Source organism: Erinaceus europaeus, chromosome 18 (assembly GCF_950295315.1).
Source record: "Erinaceus europaeus chromosome 18, mEriEur2.1, whole genome shotgun sequence".
In the NCBI taxonomy this organism is placed as follows: domain Eukaryota; kingdom Metazoa; phylum Chordata; class Mammalia; order Eulipotyphla; family Erinaceidae; genus Erinaceus; species Erinaceus europaeus.
Genome location: NC_080179.1, coordinates 56,918,566 through 56,934,992, shown reverse-complemented (window position 1 = coordinate 56,934,992; position 16,427 = coordinate 56,918,566).

The following is a 16,427-nucleotide window of genomic DNA, read 5'->3' as shown; positions in this document are numbered from 1 at the left end:
CTGTTTTCCATAATGACTGCACCAGTTTGCATTCCCACCAACAGAGTAACAGAGTTTCTCTTTCTTCACACCCTCTCCATTTTCTGTTTTGAAGATATATGTCACTGTAGTAAAAACTACATTATTTATGGGGGTTGGGTGGTATCGCAGTGGGTTAAGCGCACATGGTGTAAAGCGCAAGGACCCGCTAAGGATCCTGATTCCAGCCCATGGCTCCCCACCTGCCAAGGGTTGCTTCACAACTTGTGAAGCAAATCTGAAGGTGTCTATCATTCTCTCCCCTTCTATGTCTTACCCTCCTCTCTTGATTTCTCTCTGTCCTATCCAACAATAATAACATAAATAATAATAACCATAACAATGATAAAACAACAAGGACAACTACAAAAAAGGGGGGAAATGGTCCCCAGAAGCAGTGGATTCATAGCGCAGGCACTGAGTTCCAGCAATAACCCTGGTGGTGGCAAAAAAAATAAGTTATTTATAATAATAGACACAAGTTATTGCACATTTATCCAAACGCATGGGATGTTTGAACCAAGCTTGAAATAGGCACATGAAGTATGTAAACTATGGATATTGCTGATCATCATGTGTCAATGTAGGTTCATCAGTTGTAGCGAATACAACTCAAGTGGGCCTATCAATCACGGCAGAGAATAAGTTTGGGTGGAAAATATGGGAAATTTCTGTATATTCCTTATTTTGCTGTAAATTTAAAACTGTTCTAAAAAATAAAGTCTTACTAAAGTCAATAAAGAGTAACTGAAGTAAACCTAATAGAAATGTCTCTTAGGGTATGGAAAGAGTTAAGGAAACCCACAGGAATAGTGAAATTCTTGAGATCTAGAAGTGGAGAGGACCATAACCTCTGGGACACCTGTGGGGGTAGAATTGATGGCAGTTCTTACCAGAATATTGGAGAACTTTTAGATGGAGAGTGTCTAATCAGAGAAATACTGCCACTGCAGATCATGGCCTTGCTGACTGAGGGTGGAATATATACTCTTGAGGCTTTTCCTTTTGCCTTTCAATCATATAGCTTTGTGCTCCATTGGATACACTTAGCCCCAAAATTTCAGAAGTAAAGGAGAACAGGGGACAGGTTTCATGGAGTTCAGACTGCTGGACACAAATCCTGAACATAAAATTGAGAAGAAAGCACATGAAGGAACGACTGGATTATTATAGCATCTCTACGGATGAGATGCTTCCTGTTTGCCCAGTGGCCTTTCTGTTGAGCAGTCTCCTTACTCAGACTCTGATAAGGCTGGGGTATCAACACTCTCTCTCCTCATCCCAGTGACCAGAACCAACTAGGGAATTCCATTACTTTGTAATCCAACCAATCAGACTCACATTTGAGATTTAATACCAGGTTTTTAGAAAAGACATTCTCTTTCTTTCAGGTTACAAGCCCAAAACATATACTTGTGCCAAATAAAAGTCATGCTTTTGGGTACATAGAAATAACTGTCCTGGGGAGTCAGGCAGTAGCGCAGTGGGTTACATGCACATGGTGCACAGAGCATGGACCAGCCTAAGGATCCTGGTTCCAGCCCCCAGCTTCCCACCTGCAGGGGAGTCGCTTCACAAGTGGTGAAGCAGGTCTGCGGGTGTCTTTCTTTTTCTACCCCTTTCTGTCTCCCCTCCTCTCTCCATTTATCTCTGTCCTATCCAAGAAAGAAAGAAAGAAAGAAAGAAAGAAAGAAAGAAAGAAAGAAAGAAAGAAAAGAAAGAAAGAAGTAACTGTCCTAAAACAATTCTTCTAGAATTTGCCCTTCTTCAGTAGCCAGTCAACAGCTTCAGGTTGAGCCTGATGTAAAGTTTCGAGACCTCCTTTGAATCTGGAGAGGTGGCAGTCATTGACTATGTGGGTCATAGTCTGTCTGTAGTCGCAGGGACAGTTCGGGTCGTCTCTGGCTTCCCAGCGATGGAACATAGCGGCGCACTGGCCATGGCCTGTTCCATAGCGATTGAGGAGGGCCCAATCATAACGTGCTAGGTCAAAGCCAGGTTGACGCTTGCAGGGGTCTGTGATGAGGTGTTCGTTCTTTACCTCAGCTGACTGCCAACTCTGTTTCCAAGAGTCTGGAACAGAGAAGTTCAGTGTAGGCGTAGGAGACCAGATTGGATGATGAGATGTCAAGCGTTGGACAGGGTGGGCGAAGATATCTGCGTATATTGGCAGGTCCGGTCGAGCGTAGACGTGGGAAATGAACTTAGATGATGCCGCATCCTGATGAATATCTGGCGGAGCGATGTTGCTAAGAACTGGCAGCCATGGAACTGGGGTGGAACGGATGGTTCCAGAAATTATCCTCATGGAGGAATATAATTTGGCATCGACCAAGTGGACATGGGGGCTACAGAACCATACTGGGGCACAGTATTCTGCAGTGGAATAGCATAATGCAATAAAACAATAAAAAGACAAAACAGGAAAAGGACAAGACAGAGTTAAAAAATGGGAAGAGGGGCTGAGTGATGGCCCACTTGGTTGAGCACACGTTATAATGCACACAGACAGGGGTGGAGCCAAGATGGTGACTGGAAAGTAGCAGCACCCTGGGCTCTGACAACAATTGCTAGAAAGCCTTGAAAGGCTGGCCTTCAGTGGGACAAGCAAGGAGGCGTCCTAAACGTGGACCAAGGGGGTGACTATAATTCAATTTGGGTTAAAAATTAGAGCAAAAAGAAAGGAAATTTCTTGATTATTTCTCTCAGTCTCCCTCTCCCCATAACCAGACCCCAGGGGTAGGGAGCTGCTGCTAGCAGGCTTCCTGTTGAGCTCCTTTCTTTACCAACAGTCCTGGCCCACTGGGGTGCCATTAAACCCTGCTTCCAAATTTCTAGGCTATTTTTGTTTTTCCTCTGAGTAAGGACTTAGACCCATTGGGAGTGACAATTAGATAATCAAGCAAGCCTCACCCAGCCTGGGAAAGACTGCTTGAAAGTATTTTTTTTCTTTTTTCTCCTTTGTTTTGTATTGTGTTTTCTTTCTCAATCAGTTGTCTAGACTCAGTGTGCATAGTCTAACTGGGAGCTGTCAAAGCTGCAGACCCACTGCTTGGGCTTCTTACTCTGTTCTATTTTAAAAATACTATTATATATACACGCATATCCCTTTTCCCCCATCCTCAGGTTGACCAAAATTAACTCTTAGTATACTTTCCATTGCTAGGCAACAAGAATTATCACCCACTGTGAGAAAAACTTGTCTCACTTCTCATACCTCCTCTATATACTATCGCCCTTCTCCCACCTCCAAGACAATTAAAAAAAAATACAACTCTCCTTTCACTGCTTTCTTTCTTTTTTTTCTCTTTCCTTCTTTTCTTTTTTCTTTTCTCTCTTTTTTTCCCCTGTCTACCTTTCTCCCTTCCTCCCCCTCTGCCTTCTGAATTCACTGATACTTATTTGTGAACTATTTCAGCGAAGAAGTCTGACTCAGAGCGGACTCTCTTTGTGTGTGTCTCTGCTCTACTTCCCCTTCCCCTCTTGCTACCCCTAGAATCTACAGTGGACAGTAGATTTGCATAATTGTCTATTCCTGCTATCCCTTTTTTCCTTTCTCTTTCTTTTTCATTTAGATTTGGTTGCTATTTTTTTTTGAACTGGAGATATTATGGGACTAACTGGTATTGGTTAAACTGCTTCAGTCATTGCTTTAGTTACTATTGTAATTTATAAGGGTGGTGATTGCATTTGTCATAAAGGAATTTAGTATAGTGTGGCTTGTACATAAAACACAACAACTGAGGAACAACAGAACACAAAAATAAAAAACACATTAAACAATGGGTAGATCAAGAGTGAATAAAACTGCTAATACAATGAATGAAGACAAGAGCCTAGAAGAAACTATAAGTCAGCCAGAAGTAACCATAGATAAGAAAAGTATGCAAGCAATAATAAATTTATTAATCACAGAAATGAAAACAACTTTGGAAGAAAGGAATAGCAGTATTAGGGAAACAACAGATGAGACCCTCAAGTAAAATACTAACTACCTTGAGGCAATTAGAGAACTGAAAGCTGAAATAGCTGTAATGAAGAAAGCAGCCAAGGGAAGGGAAATCAGACTAGCAGAAGCAGAAAACAGAATTAGTCAGACAGAGGATGAGCTAGAGAAAAATAAGAAAAAAGGTGAAAGAGCTCAAAAAGAGATTGAGAGACACTGAAAACAACAGCAGAGACATATGGGAAGATCTCAAAAGAAGTAACTTTCGTATAATTGGCCTGCCAAAGGAAGAAAGAGAGGAAGGAGAAGCAAGCATTCTAGAGAAAATTATAGAAGAAAACTTCTCAGACCTGAACAACAGAAAGGACATTAAGATCCAAGAGGCTCAGACAGTCCCAAACAGAATCAACCCAGACCTGAAGACACCAGGACACATCATAGTCACAATGAAAAGAAGTAAGGATAAAGAAAGGATCTTAAAGGCTGCAAGAGAAAAACAAAAAATCACATACAGGGGAAAACCCATAAGACTTTCAGTGGACTTCTCCACACAAACTCTAAAGGCCAGAAGAGAATGGCAATATATCTGAATGAAAAAGGGTTTCAACCAAGGATAATATATCCCGCTAGACTTTCATTCAAACTAGATGGAGGCATCAAAACCTTCTCAGACAAACAACAGTTAAAGGAAGAAACCATCACCAAACTGGCCCTGAAAGAAGTTCTAAAAGATCTCTTATAAACAAGAACATCACTATAATACTTGAAACATATCAAATAAAAACTTGTTGAATAATGGCACTACAATACATTAAATCCATAATATCAGTAAATGTCAATGGCTTAAACTCACCCATCAAAAGGCACAGAGTGGGAGGATGGATCAGAAAACATAATCCAACCATATGCTGCTTGCAAGAATCCCACTTGACCCAACAAGATATATACAGACTTAAAATGAAAGGATGGAAAACTATCCTACAGGCTAATGGACCACAAAAAAGGGCAGAAACAGCTATTCTCATATCTGACACAGTAGATTTTAAATTAAATAAAGTAATAAAAGATAGGCAAGGTCATTACATAATGATTAAAGGATCAATCAGCCAATAACATATAACGATTATTAACATCTATGTACCCAATGAGGGACCGTCTAAATACATCAAGCACCTACTGAAAGAACTGAAAAAATACATCTATAGTAATACAATAATAGTGGGAGACTTTAACACCCCACTCTCACACTTAGATCAACAAAACACAGAATCAACAAAGAAACAAGAGAATTAAATGAAGAGATGGACAGACTAGACCTCTTGGACATTTTCAGAGCTCTTCACCTCCAAAAATTGGAATACACATTCTTTTCAAATCCACACAACACATACTCAAGGATAGACCACGTTAGGCCACAAAGACAGCATCAATAAATTCAAGCATTGAAATCATCCCAAGTATCTTCTCAGACCACAGTGGAGTAAAACTAACATTTAACAACAAACAAAATTATTAAAAGTCACAGAATTTTGAAACTAAACAACATACTGCTTAAGAAACACTGGGTCAGAGAGACACTTAAGCAGGAAATACAAATTTTCCTGGAAATAATGCACACGGACCTGGATATAAGCTCACGGTCCCCACCTACAGGTAAAGCTTTGTGAGTTGTGAAACAGTGCTGCAGGTGTCTCTCTCCCTCTCTGTCTTTCCCTTCCCTCTCCATTTCTGTTTGTCTCTATCCAATAAATTTAAAAAAATAATTAAGAGAAATTAAAAAATGGAGAAGAGACAGATACAAAATGGCTTTGTTTGAAAGCTAGTTCTGGTTGTCTACCAAGATAGTTTCACTAATAAAAGTAATAATTATATGAATATCCAACTTCCTATATTGGAAGAGTTTGAATTGCAAAGCATCCACAGGTTAGCATCAGTAGGACATCTACTGTGCCCAAACTAGAGCTCAAAGGCAGGCAGGGTGGTGCTACCAATTTCCATGAACTGGGCATATGCAGCAGGACCTGGGAGCACAGTAAAGGAGCTGAGTCATGCTGAGGCTGCCAGACTAGAACTGACACAGTAGGAGAGACTGTGAAGTGAGAGACAAAACCACAGAGGAGACATGACTGCCATGAAGCTATTATGTTAAGCATATTCAAAAGTAAACTGATTGATCCTTTCTTTCTATATGTTGTTATTAGGCCTTCATCCTCCTCATCATCTGAACCTAACGAGTTGCCTTGTACTAAAGGGAGCCTGAGAAATGGGGTTTGGGAAAGTAAGCCTGCAATTTACAGCAGAGCAGGAGAGGGTTAGGGGATGGTTTAGAAAAACAAAGAAAAAACCAGCTCAAGTGGCAAGAGCACATACTGTTTTCTTCTGTTATTCAAAATGCACCACAAACTTGGGGGGGGGGGCACAATTTGATTTTGTTCTCAAAGTTAAGAGAATGATGATTATATATAATATTATATATATTAATGCTTGCTTAGTGACTTCAGTGAGTTACTACCTGAGACAGGTCATTTGGTCTGATATTTAATTGCCTTTAAAATACGATGGTAATTTATGGACATGAAGTAACATGACAAAGGATGTGAAGATAAATTATAATCAAGTTACATTAGACTCCTTAATTTTTTTTCTCATCACTGTGTATTTTCTTGCCCTTGCTAATGACATTCCTTCTGTAAGACTTACACCTGTTCCACATTTCTCTTTATCAGCCTCTTACCTTTGCAAGCTAATCACTAGGTATTAGCTTCAAGCTTCTTTTGACCTTTCCTTTTTACATTTCAATTTTCTTTTACTTATTCATTCTTTTGGATCAAAGCAGAAACTGAGAGAGGGAGGGGGAGCGGGGGGAGAAGAATAATGACACCTATAGCACTGCTTCACTGCTCATGAAGCCCCTCACCCCAAAGTTGGAGAACAGTGCCTTCAACCCAAATCATCAAGAACGGTAGCATGTGTTCTCTACCAGATGTGCTACCACCCAGCCCTTGACATTTCTTTATTACACCTTCATACCACACTCATGCCACTTAGCAAAATGAAGCATACATCTAAACATGAATTTGTTTTATCTCTGGATAATGAACTGAGAGTTCTGCATGGGCAAACAGAATTTTGACAACTTTTTATCCTAAAAGATAAAAGAGAAGATTTGAATGATTCCTTGTACCTACTAGTGCTTGGGAAATGTTTTTTATAATAGATACACATCTGAAACAGTATCATAGCCCTATTTTCTAATATTGTCTCTGTCACTTTAGGGTGTCTCCCAGAATAACACTACTCAGTCTGCACTGTGAGATCATATTAGAAGAATTCAGAGGCTCCTTCTGGGCCTTTCCTACACCCTAATTTAAACTAGAATGTAGGTGATTAAATTTGTAAGCAACAATTTGACAATTCTATTCCAGGATTTATACTCAGAAATACCAACACATCATGACATATTAATAGATTATTTCCCAAAAGATTCATAAGGTTAAAATCTACCCACATCTTAGAAAATAATAAAAATACTCCTATTGTTCTCACTCTGTTTTTCTCTTTGCCCATTTTGCACCAAAAGTGCACCTTATTTCCTAAATACAATGTAAGACAGAGTGGTAAGTTGAAAAATAAAATATTATATTCTACACAGGGATCATACTAACGTATCTACAAGGATCCAAGTTTGTAAGTGCTTATATATTGGTTTTGCTACAGAAATCTGTGTGCACATGGTGCATTATATTATGGATTCTATTCTAATATGACTTTGTCATATTTATAATTTTATAAAAATACAATGCCTGGTGTAAGCAGTCACAAGAAGATGGATAAATACAAAAGCAAGCATAATAGTAATTAGCAAAGAATTTCCAGCCTGAACAATCAAGTTTTAGGCAAACTTATGTGGTTCATAGTTTTAGCTCTTTATTATGCAAAGCTGCCAATTCAATTTTACAATGCAAAGAAATGCCTGGCATGATTATCAATTTATATTTACTGTTCTGTGGATCTACTGAAAGATGCACTGTCTTGAAAGAGCTTGTTAAATAACCTCTGAGCATATTTTTAGCTCCTCAGTGCTAAGCACAGGCTTATAGAGTAAAATGTATTTTTCTTAACTAGCATCAGTATATGAGACATTAGAAAAAAAAAGTTGTGGGACAAATGATGAGTCAGTGCTGAACCTGACAAATGATTTCCAAATCAACAAATTTAAAGAAATATTTCTGGTACTGTTTGAAATGCCACATGTTACCACTTCCTTTCACATGTGTCTTGGTAGAAGAATCTCTGGTAGAACTCTTCTATAAGGATCCCAGTTCGAGCCCCCGGCTCCCACTTGCAGGGGAGTCACTTCACAGGCGGTGAAGCAGGTCTGCGGGTGTCTTTATCTCCCTCTCTCTGTCTTCGCCTCCTCTCTTCATTTCTCTCTGTCCTATCCAACAATGACGACATCAATAACAACAACAATAATAACTACAACAATAAAACAAGGGTAACAAAAAGGAATAAATGAATAAATAAATATTTTTAAAAATTTAAAAAAGATAAAGACTAAAAAGTCTGTTAGTTCAAATCCCTACCTGCTAATAAAATATCAGGACCTCAGAGGACCCATTGCCAAACCCAGAGGTGAAGAGTTGGAGTACAGCTCAAGAAAGTAGAATACTAAATTCTACACCTCTGCCTTCCCTCTTTCTTCTTTCTCTTCTTCTCTGAAAGGATTTATATTCTTAAATTCAGTTCTCCTTCTCTGTCTCCTTGTCTGTGTTCAATGAATTCTGTTTAAGATTTTCGCATCTCTCCACTGAGACAGACAGATTTTAGTCCTCGTTGATGATCTCTATTCTATTGATATCAATGTTCCAGTCTCAATCCTTGCCTAGCCTGGTGGTCAGTATAAAACATGATTTATATATTCCCTATTCTCTTAAGAATGTTCTTGTCCTAGTTTTCCTTCTTTCACTGGGTCTTCTCTTAAATGCTCCTTTCTATTTTTTTTCTTCTTTAAGACATAGTAAAATATTTCATGTCTCAATTATTTTTTAATTTTTTTCATCTTTTTTTTATTTATTGTATAGACAGCCAGAAATCAAGAGGTAAAGAGATGATAAAGATAGAGAAACAGAGAGACACATGCAGTCCTGCTTCACCACTCGCAAAGCTTTCCCCTGCGGGTTGGGACTGGGGGCTTGGACCAGGTCCTTGCACATTGTAACATGTGCACTCAAGCAGGTTCACCAACACCTAGCCCATGTCTCAATTATTTTTATTTATTATTTGATAATGATATAAAAGACTACAAGACAATAAGGTTATAGTTCTACATCATTCCCCCCACGAAAATTCTGTACCCCCACTTTCCTGGTGATAGCTACCATAGTTCTCTCAAGACCTTAGACATGAGTTCTCTCTCTCTCTCCCTCTCTTCCCCCTCTCTCTTTCCTTCTCCCTCCCTCCCTCTATATATTCAAGTTCACATGATTCAATTCTCTATATTTTACATATGAGTGATGAGGAGTATAGTATATTGTGATGTTTAGTATAGTGATGATAGTTGTCCTTTACTTCCTTACTTTCTTTACTAAGCATAATCACCTTCAGTTCTGACACTCTCTGGGTTGAGAGAAAATAACTTCAGTCACTAGTCATTTGATAGTTTATCTCAAGAGTCTGGAGGGATAGCACCTAGACACCTGGAGATGGGAGGATGCTAGGTGTGACAGTGACCAGAACTCAAGTGTGGGTATTAATACAGGAAGATCAAAGATGTTTTTAGGTAAGCATAATAGGAACAATTGTCAAAGCACAAATTACTTTCAAGATATGGAAGACATCAAGAATGTTTACAGTAGTCTTTGTCTGAATGTCATTAGTCAGGTGCAATTTTCTGAAGCCTCAAGAAATATTCAGGTCATTCTGTTGTGCACACTTTAAGGAAGTAGCCAGAAATTGGAGTTACAGATATGCATTTTACATAATCTCAATGTCTGTGGGCTGCCATTATAACTCTCAGACACTCTTCATACTTCTGCCTTAATGGGGGGGGGGGGGTTATGACAAAAAGAAGTGCCTGAAGCACTGGGACCAATGCACTGAAACTGAGCCTTGGCAGATACACAGGAGGGTGCCTTACCTGTGCTGGTCATGTTCTTTGGAGGGGATAGTACCACCACTTTTTCTTTTGGGAATGGAAATAAGAAGTCTGTTATGTGACTGTCCCCTACTGTTTTGTCCTTAAGGCATTTCTCAATGACTTACTTTCTTCATGTGTAGAATGGAACATTTTAACATTTCACTTATTTGGTAATGATTATACAACCTTGAGAATATAGTGGAAACCATTATTTGTGAAGAAAAGAAAGGAAAATAAATCACCTTTCTAAACTAGAAAGAGAAAAGGCAATGTGAAAACAGTTTGAATTACATTTAATGTTAAGCCCTCTTTAGCTACTTAGATACAAAAAAAGAAAAAGGAAAGTTTTTTTTCTTCTAATCATTTTTATATCATCAGCAGATTTATTTCTGCGACAAGTGGCATATTTTTAGAAAACAACTTGTAGCTGTTTATTCATTTATTTATTTATTTATTTATATAAAATGGTAGGCCCACTAGAGAAAGAAACAGGCTGGGAGTATAGACCAAGCTGCCAATGTCCATGTTCAGTGAGAAGCAGTTATAGAAGCCAGACCTTCCACCTTCTCACCCCAAAATGATCCTGGGTCTACACTCCCAGAGGGATAAAGAATGGGGGAGCTATTCTTCTTCTTCTAGCATTTGCCCTTCTTCCGTAGCCAGTCAACAGCTTCAGGTTGAGCCTGATGTAAAGTTTCGAGACCTCCTTTGAATCTGGAGAGGTGGCAGTCGTTGACTATGTGGGTCATAGTCTGTCTGTAGCCGCAGGGGCAGTTCGGGTCGTCTCTGGCTCCCCAGCGATGGAACATAGCGGCGCACCGGCCATGGCCTGTTCCATAGCGATTGAGGAGGGCCCAATCATAACGTGCTAGGTCAAAGCCGGGTTGACGCTTGCAGGGGTCTGTGATGAGGTGTTTGTTCTTTACCTCAGCTGAGCTATTAAGGGGGCGGATTTTATATGGAGCTATGGGGTGGGCAATGTGTTGAAAAGAATATTTTAATTTCAATTTCCCCATAACTTGAAATGAAAATCCTATCACCTAGATTTCAAGTGAGCATCCTTCTCCTTGATCCTCCAACAGGAACTAAACGTACTGTTCCCACACATCCTTAATTGTAGTGTACCCTGTGGGCCCCAACTATGTCTGAGAAATCCCATACTCCACCCACCCAGATCAGTCCTCAGCTCTGACCCACAGGAATGCTGCATACCTTAGATATATTTAGAATACTTGCTTCCAAGTTTTGGTAAAATTTATTTATTCTTCTTCTTAAAACCATGCATAGATATTTAATTTGAGGACAATCAATTTTGACTGGATATTAGGTATGCTATTTGGAGCCAGTATGCTTAATTATTGATGGTCTTCAGTACCTTTTCCCCTGATGATGCTTCACATGACATGAATTCTAGGCCTCAGCCTAGAATAAGGATAATACAAAAGTGCAAAACTTTTGTCAACTCACTATGATCACTTAGTGTGATCTAAATGCAAACTCTGATGTCCTAAAAGTTTTTGAAATGTGATAATGGGTTAGCCTAGCAATGTATGGGCTGTGAGTCACTACTAAGCTACCTCTGGCTCGAAGGCAAAAATGATTAAATACAAAATTTATATAATACTGTAATGAAAATAAAATTTGAGTTTTCTGTGAACTATGCAAACTCTGAGAAATGTGTTTTAACTTCTTTAGTGTCAAACACATACACACACTCCTGATATACCTAAAAGCTTTTATTCCAGACATAACAAATAGTTTGGTGGTTTTTATTAGAACACTAAGGATGTGTCAAGTTAGACATCTCCCTGATAGGAGCCCTATTGTGGTCAATGTGATCACTTCATAGCTATTGACCAAGCATTGACCCCTATGGATGTGTTAGAGTGGAGATTTGTCTGTACATAGTAGTGTCCTGGAGTATCATACTCAGTTATTTATTTATTTTTTTGGGGGGGTTAGTTTTTTTTTTTTTTAAGTTTTCTTTTTTTTTTTTATTTTTTAAATATTTATTTTATTTATTTATTCCCTTTTGTTGCCCTTGTTGTTTTATTGTTGTAGTTATTATTGTTGTCGTTGTTGGATAGGACAGAGAGAAATGGAGAGAGGAGGGGAAGACAGAGAGGAGGAGAGAAAGATAGACACCTGCAGACCTGCTTCACCGCCTGTGAAGCGACTCCCCTGCAGGTGGGGAGCCGGGGTTCGAACCGGGATCCTTATGCCGGTCCTTGTGCTTTGCGCCACCTGCGCTTAACCTGCTGCGCTACAGCCCTAATAAAGAATTGCAGATGTCAAAAGTAGATTTACAATGACCATATAACATGATGCAGAAATAAACTGAGTGTTTTAAAGCCACTGAAATGTAAAGGTTGGTTGGCACAGCATATTCAGATATATCTCAGTGGTTCCTAGCTTGAAAGCAACATGGTTAGCAGTTTTTAGAAGGTATGAAAAAGGTCAAGAAATAAAAACAAACATAAAAGGGGACTTTATTATAAAATGAGTGAAGAACTTTGAAAACAAACACACACCGTAGTTAGGCTTCTCTTAAACATAGAAAATTTAAATTCTAAGATTACTTTTGATAGAGACAGAGAACTGACAGAAACCATATGCATTATTTTCAGGATTTTTTTTATTTGTTTGTTTTCTCCCTCAGTTAGCAGTGACACATTTTGAAACAACTCTACTACAACTTGATCACTGTGATGTGTTAGTGAGGACTGAAATGAAATTAGCTGTCCTCCACCCTATAGTCCTGTTTTACAAGGTCATCTCTCCAGATGCTCTTGCACCCTCAGAAGGGATGACCTCCAGATATGTAACAAGTGTTACCTCCTCTGTAGAGCAGTCCTCTTAGCAAGATTAATTGCTCAGTTTTCTCTGTCCTCATAATGATTTTAGATTCCTAATTGTGGCATTCATCAGGCAGTCTGATTCTTGTTTACAGTCTGTCTCTCTGACTAAACTTCAGGCTTTTCAAGGGCAAGAACTCCACCCCATAGTCATATGTTTCTTCTTTAAGGTCAACACTTAGATTCAATTGGCACAACATGCTCATAGTGTGGAAAAGACTTAGGCATGAATGGAAGGGTAGGAAATAGTAAAGGAAAACTAACAAAGAAAGGAAGGTCAATTATTTAAGGACACTCAACCAGCTTATATTCTCTACATTTTATCAAGAAGCAAATACGAGAAAACCTTCCTTACTCTGAACTAGAGTTTATCATCAACTCTCAGAGAGTCTTTAGCCTCAGTATGGATGGCTGGTGCCTATGTATTGTACATTTCTGTTGGTCTGCTTATAAATTCTGTTTCTAAGACCCCTGCAGTTTCATTGGTTTAATCCCCCCATGCTTAACACTGTATTCTATTTACATAACCACTGTTAACTAAGCACCGCCCTGCCTCCAGGGCATTGGTTTAATCCTCATTGTTTTGCACACTTTTTCCTTCTCCCACATCCTCTTCGGACCTGACACTTCCACCTCAGGATCTACAAGAACAGGATTGTGATTAGAGATAGCTTAGATTGCGAAGCTAGCCAGCACATTTCTAGCAAATTCTTCAATTTTTAAATAATAATGATTTTTTTTTTTCTTTTACCAGAGCACTGTTCAGCTCTGAATGATGGTGGTGGAAGTGATTGAACTTAGGACTTTGGAGCCCCAAGCATGAGAGTCTGTTTGCATAACCATTATGTTATCTTCCCCTGCCCATGTTTTGTTTTGTTTTGTTCTACAAAAATAAAGGGGTCAGGCAGTGGCTTAGTGGGTTAAGTGCACATGATGCAAACCACAAGGACTGGCAGAAGAATCCCAGTATGAGCCAGTAGCTCCCCAACTATGGGGGGGGTTGCCTTACAAACGGTGAAGCAAGTTTGCAGGTGTCTTTCTCTCCCCCTCTCTGTCTTCCCCTTCTCTCTCAATTTATTTCTGTCCTATCCAACAACAACAGCAGCAATAACAACAATAACAATAACAAGGACAAAAAAATGGGAAAAATGGCCTCCAGGAGCAGTGGATTCATCATGAAGGCACCAAGCCCCAGTGATAACTCTGAGGCAAAAGATAAAAAAAATAATAATAAAGACCTCAATAAATTTTACATATTGCACTCCCCTCAATTGAAACATGTTTAAAGTGAAAATATAACATGAGAGGATTGATATTGATATGTATTATTAAGTTGAAGATTCAAAAATATACCTGTGGGGAGTAGGAGTGAGTGCACCCCATGACATGTATAGTCCACCATGCACTAGGACCTAAGTTTCTGGTCCTGTCACCACATGGGAACATCAAATGAAAGGAAAGTGACATAAGTGATAGTATAGTGAGCAGTGCTGTGGTGTCTCTCCTCTTTCTCGCTCTTTATCTTTCACCTGGTATGTGAAAACAAATAATACTACTTTGACTTCTGTAATTCTTTATTAAATGACTGAGTGAGATATTCTAGTGTAATTTCATGTAATCTCATTTACTTACTCTTGCTTTCATTTCCAATGCCCATGGATTTGAGTCCCCAAGGTCATTGTATGATGCAGAAGGTAGAATGTGATTTTTATCTTTCTTTTTATTGTTATGGTGGATTACATTGATTGGCCTGTGGATATTGAACAATCCTTGTCTCAGGGATGAATCCCACCTAGTCTTGGTGAATTATTCTTTTTTTAATGTTTATTTTTATTATTTATTCCCTTTTGTTGCCCTTGCTTTTTATTGTTGTAGTTATTATTGATGTTGTTGTAGTTGGATAGGACAGAGAGAAATGGAGAGAGGAGGGGAAGACAGAGAGGGGGAGAGAAAGATAGACACCTGCAGACCTGCTTCACCACTTGTGAAGGGAAGCGACACCCCTACAGGTGGGGAGCCGGGGGCTCAAACCAGGATCCTTACTCCAGTCCTTGAGCTTTGCACTGCGTGCGCTTAATCCACTGCACTACCGCCCAACTCCTGTGAATTATTCTCTTAACATGGTGTTGGATTTCATTTGCCAAGATTTTGCTGAGGATCTTTGCATGAATATTCATCAGAGATAGATTTCTATATCTATTTTTTGGTGGAGTCTTTTCCTGTTTTGGGGATCAGAATGGTGTTAGCCACATAGATTATGTTTAGGAGAGATTCCCCTTCTTCAATTTTCCAGGTGATTTTGACAAGAATCAATTATAGTTCTTTGAAATTCTTATAGAACTCACTAGTGAAGCCAAATAGACCTGAACTTTTATTTGGGGGAAGATTTTTTATCACTGATTCAATTTCCATACTAGTAATTGTCCTGTTAAACCTATATACTTGCTCTTGGGATAAGCCTGGCCTCTGCTATGATTCTGGAAATGGATCCGTCTCATCTAATTTTCCAATCTGTTTCCATAGAGATGTTCATAATATTCATTTATGATTCTCTGTATCTCCTAATCTTTAGTTGTAATTTTACTTCTCATTGGAGGTTAAAAGACAACTACTGGATGACTTAATTCATATACAGAATATGGAGAACTGATGCAGGTGAACTTGCAAATCAATCAATCAATCAATCAATAAACCAGAAGCAAATAAACTGTTTCTAAGATTTTGTGAGAACTATGGTGGTTATCATCGGGAGATGGGAGGGTGGGGACTCAGAACTTTAATGGTGGGTACCATTATGCAACTAGCCCTATAATCTTATAATCTTACAACCCACTATTAATCACAAATAGAAACAAAATAAAATCTATAAAATAGACTTCATATGTGTGTACTCACATGAGTACACATAACACATTCTAGAATATTCTCTTATGTAAAAGGAGCTGTTAATATCTATATCTGGACCATCATCATAATGTAGGACTACATAGAAGAAGTCAGATGTATAACCACCTTGATTTTAAATAACTTTATCTTCAAAATTATACACTTTTGATGAGTTTACCAGTTAATGTGCACTACTTGTAATGATAATATGAGAGTTTTTCTACTTAGAGTATCTACAAGAAGAATGATGAATTAATCCTAAATGTGCATGCCATGTCTGGCACCTCTAGTTCTCTCTGAACTACCTCTCTTTGTTCCAAAACCCTTAGGTTGGCCTGTCCTTTTGCAAGCATGCCCTGTAGCTTTTTTAAATCATGTATTATTGGAGCATTCTTCCCCTGTTCTCTTATTGTCAGGGCACACTGTTAATCCTGACAATCTGATCATTGTAAAACTCCCAGACTTGTCATTTTTATCTCTTATCATCCAAGTATTCCAGGAGGCATACTTATGACACTATGGAGTCTTCATTTCTGTCCTTTGGGTATTTTTGTTTTTGCCTCCAGGGTTATTTCTGGGGCTG